This window comes from Microtus oregoni, unplaced genomic scaffold (assembly GCF_018167655.1).
Source record: "Microtus oregoni isolate MIOR12 unplaced genomic scaffold, Mior012 000020F_ref0000438, whole genome shotgun sequence".
Classification (NCBI taxonomy): domain Eukaryota; kingdom Metazoa; phylum Chordata; class Mammalia; order Rodentia; family Cricetidae; genus Microtus; species Microtus oregoni.
In genome coordinates, this window is record NW_024543079.1 from 24,438,615 (window position 1) to 24,443,540 (window position 4,926).

Consider the following 4,926-nt stretch of genomic DNA (forward strand, 5'->3'; position numbering starts at 1 on the left):
CGCGCAGCGCTCCTCCCCCCCCCCGTTGCTATGCAACAGTCAACCCCGCCCCCGGCCAGGCCCCACCCAGGAGGCCCAGCCGTCCGAAGACTGACGGAAACCTCGCTCAGGAGCTAGAGTGAGGGGAGCGCGTGGATCCCCCCCCCCCCCCCCGCCCCGTCCTAAGGAGCGCCGGCCGCTCCCCGGCGAAAGGCGGGCAAAGGACGCTCCCGGGAGGGTGGCCCTGCCCTAGAGGCGGGGCCAATAGGTGCCCCGCCCACCCCGCGGCTGTTGCCCATACATGGAAGTCGCCACCTGGCCAGGTGTGCGCGCCGCCTGGGGCGGGACCGGAGCGCGGGGTGGGCGGGGCGAGAGCCGGTAGGAGGGGCGAGCGCCGGCGGGCGGGTGCAGGGCTTGCCCGGGGGGTGGGGGGGCTGGACTTCACTGCACGGCGCTCGGGGCCCGCATCTCGAATTTTTTTACCTACTTTGGTGCTGTTCCCACCGTCCTGTGCTGATTGGTCAGCCCGGCACGTCGGCCGTCGCGTGAGAGGAAAAATCTGCACATTTTTCCTCCTTCCTGAGGCGACAGTGGCTGTTCAAAGTCCTGTGTGAGTCAGCGCTAATTTCAGGGCTGGAAAACTGGAGTGATTTGTTTATCTTCGGAGCGGGCAAGAAGGAGGCTCAATGACCCGCAGGGGTGCTGGGGGGGGGGGGGGGGGGGGACGCCTCGTGGCCAGGGGCTGTGGGCCCGGCCCCTCCGCTGCGCTTGGGGGCTTCTCATTGGGGAATCGTGTTTTCCCAAAGGGTGGTTGCACGGAAACACAACTGACCCGGGGCCACCAGGAATCCTAGCGTTTTTTTTTTGTTTGTTTTTTGTTTTTTTTTTTTGTGGCGAATAAAAGGAACCCGTAAGACGTTGGATGATTACCGAACTTTTGGACTTAATTTAAGCGACAATCACGATCTCTACAAAAACTTTTCATTCTCTACATAGGAGGCTTTTGGACAAGATGGTCGTTGTGTTTCTTTGTGTCTATTTTCTGGGCGCTATAATTTTGTTCTGCCTACGTAGCAGAAACGCGGTTCCCAGTAGGGTTTTTTTTTTTCTTTCTTTTTCTGCCCTGAAAACAAAAGACAAACTGGCAATTCTAAGCCTTTACAGCTTCGCCACAGGGTGTTTAGCATGCTCCAGCAGTGGCGTCAGGGTCACCTGAAGAGCTTGTTCAGAAGATTTCTGAGTTCTGGCTGGGGCACCTAGAATGTAACCTAAGAATTTGCATTTTAAACAATTCTTTGGTGTTATTAGTTGGGGACCACACTCGTGAGAAAGAGCCTACATCCAGCTACAACTGGAACCCTTTTGCTTGGTTTTTGTTTTTTCTACCCAGGGCTCTGGCCCCCCACTAAATTAGGCTTCCTCTCCAGTGCAGAATTAGATCCGCTCATTTAAGGACTGGTGTCTACAATTCCCACCTCTCATTTGTCTTACACCCTCCACAGTGCTACTAGTTCTGTCCAAACACAAGAATGGAATCCTTAACTTACTTAAGAATTTCTACGTCTTCTTCCAGAATCCTAAGCAAGTTCTCTCTGTCCCCTCTGCCTCTGTTAGGCTCACTCCCTCTTCTTGTGGGCCTGCCAAATAATTGAGCCTCCGGTGTTCCTATCACCTGCCAGCCTGGAAATTTCTCTGACAGCCTCGCAGGGAATGTGTGTGCTGCCATTCCATAATCTTAGACTTCATTCTTGATCAAGCCTTGATAAGCCACCCGGGAAACTGTTTAAATGGCAGATTTTAGAATTTAGGGTCTCTGATGCCATCATGAGATGTTGCTACCAAAGAGGCCATGATGCAACTGCTCCTTGGGGGACAACTTTCCTGGCTTTCACTAGTGTTTTGTGGCTTTGAACTGTTTTGTTTTTGTTTTTAAATACTTTTACCACTACTTCCAGAATAGACTGGGAGTCCCAAAACGAAAGCTGAATTTCGGGGTGTGTTCTACATGAAGTGGCCCTACTCCTCAACATGCTACATGCTTAATAAATGTTTTCCTGAGTAAGCCAGAATCTGAAGACGGTTTAGAATTTACCAGACAAATTAATGTATCTGTTCACTGCAGGCTCCAATGAATTCTCAGTGAACTTTAACCCCCCCCCCCATATCTACATCCAGTTGTTCTAGATATTTTTATTCCTCCTTACCCTCAGAAGGATCAAGTTTTAATAGAATGTTATATTGACATTGAAAGCTAATTCCCAATGTGATGTAATGATATTTGGAGGTGGGTCTTTGGAGGATAATGGGTCACGTGAAGTCTGAGCTGGCACAAATGGAGAAGATAGCAATCTAAGAAATTTCCTCGGCAAATACTAAATTTGCTGGTCCCTTGATCTTGGACTTCCCAAGCCTACAGAATCATGGGAAGTTTCTTTTCTTAAACCATCCAGCTTATGGTCTATCAGTTTATCATAGGCACTCAGACCACAACATATAAGCCTTCCTGGATAGGAGACAGGTGTATTCCATTTGCCTCACTTTGAAAGTGGTTTGGGTACTGAATCTGTGAACATATAAGTGAACTCATTTGACACCACCAACGTAAGTAACAGAGAAAAATAAGTTCTATCTTAATGAGACCCGAGAGCTGTGGATTAATGGTCTGGGGAAACTCTTTGCCAGAGGTCATAACCCTATCAGAACCTAAGATAGAAAACTAGTCATCTCTCCTCTATTCCCTGTTTATCTATAACTGGAGTCTTTGAAAATAACACTAGCCATATGGGTAAGATGTATGGGCTCACTAGGGAAGAGTCAAACTACAATAAAAGGTACCATGGATGCCTGTTCTCCTTTATTCTCAGTGCCTTCTGAGTATCTACTAGTGTGGATATAGTCTCTGCGTTATGTGGAAATGCCCTGTGTATATTTCCTTTACATTGGTGGTCTGAGTGAGTGTTTTATTCTGGATGTTCTATCACTTTATGCAACTAATGATTGTCAAGTGACCTTTTCTTACCATTCCCTGCAACTGCTATAAACATGTCTGACCAAGCTGGGCGGTGGTGGCGCACGCCTTTAATCCCAGCACTTGGGAGGCAGAGGCAGGCGGATCTTTGTGAGTTCGAGACCAGCCTGGTCTACAAGAGCTAGTTCCAGGACAGGCTCCAAAACCACAGAGAAACCCTGTCTCGAAAAAACCAAAAAAAAAAAAAAAAAAAAAAAAAAAAAAAAAACATGTCTGACCATTTATTGAACGTGTCCCCAGTGATAGTCATCACCCACAGTGTGCAGTGAGCAGCCTTTGACTGTCCCTTGCATACATAAGTTAGTACGCATTGCAGAAAGGGCCAAATAAGGGAGTCTGATATTTGGTTTATGACTAGACTAAGTCCAAACTCTACAAAGTGTATATAGAAGTAATTGTACCATTAGTGGTTTTCTTTTTCATAATAAGATAACAACTTGCACAGATCCTCAATATACAGTAGTGAATGAATGCATGGGTGTATATGGCATGTATCTTTTTTAAAATGTTCTATATTGCAAAGACTTCCAAGGCTAATGATGTGGCTTAGTGGTAGGATACGTACTTAACTTTCATGAGACCCTGGGTTCAATTCCTAGCATGTGAAAAAAATAGGTGTTTAAGCCACTATTGAATTTTGATATGTGAAACTTACTTCACGTGTCAAAGAAGTACAGAGACAACCAGTATCAATTTGGTATATTAATTTGTTTTGCTGAGTATGTAGATTCCTTTCCCAGAGTGTAAAATGTTCTAAAGATGGCTAGGGTGCTGGCTATCACTTCCACACCATTGGTGGAAAGAAGGAAGAAAATAATTTGGAAAAGCCACCTCTTTCTTTTTAAAGAAATGTCCCGGAATTTTTGCTTGTGTCAGTGAGATGTGTCACCGTCCCCCAGCAGTGTGCTCAGCATGGAATCAGGTTTCTTTGCTAAGGCACAAAGGAGAAATGGGCATGGGAGACAAGTAGGTGTGACTGCCACGGATAGATACTGTGTGGGTCTGCAGAGAAGGTAAGGCGACAAGGTAGTCCTACTCCAATCATCGGGCAACATGATTGGTCACAAGTTGACCAAAGTTGCCTGGCATTTTCTTAACATGACAAAGTATTTGCTGGGAAAACAGAGAGAAGGAAGTTGTAGAATATACATTATGGGTGCTGTTTATTGAGCATGGATAGATGGTAGACATAAAGACAGACAGATAGATGTTAGATAGGAAGACTGAATTGCCTGTCCTGATGATTGGCAGTCCTAAGGCTCTGGCATCTCTTGGTCTTCATGGGACAGTAAAAGTTACTCTTCAGATGTTAAGCACTCAACAGATGTGTGTGTTTTTAGGAAACAGTATGCTACTGGAGGTAAACCAGGAGAAAATGGAGTGGAAAATGATGCAACCATTGTTCTTAACTCCTCTTCGTCCAGGGATTTCTGTGTGGAGTGTTGCTTGTCTGTAAGTTGATTTGATCACTCAGCTGTTATTTTTTTCTCATATCGACTGTCTATAAATTCTGAATGTACGAGCAGGGACACGAGTTACCGACACACAAGTCTTGTTTGGTGACTCCTGAGCTTCATCACATTTTATGAGCAAATGCACACGAATATGAACCATTTCTTATTTCATTGACCGAGACAGCTGTGTTGAACCTGGTATCGGTGTACACATCTGGGAACCCTATCTCCTTCATGGAAAATCTGTGCATTTCATTGAGTGCCAGAGGAAAATGCTTCCTGAAACCCACTGGGGTAGATGTGCGTAGATGTGTGTGTGAGTATTGATGGTGTGTTCTCAAGTCCCCACCTCCTTGATGGCTAAATACCCCCCTGTTTTCTAATCACCCTTCTTTGTAGGGCCATCGAAATGCAAGCAACAGGGAATAGAATAGAAGGGACTGCCACTACTGTGGTTTTTCTTTG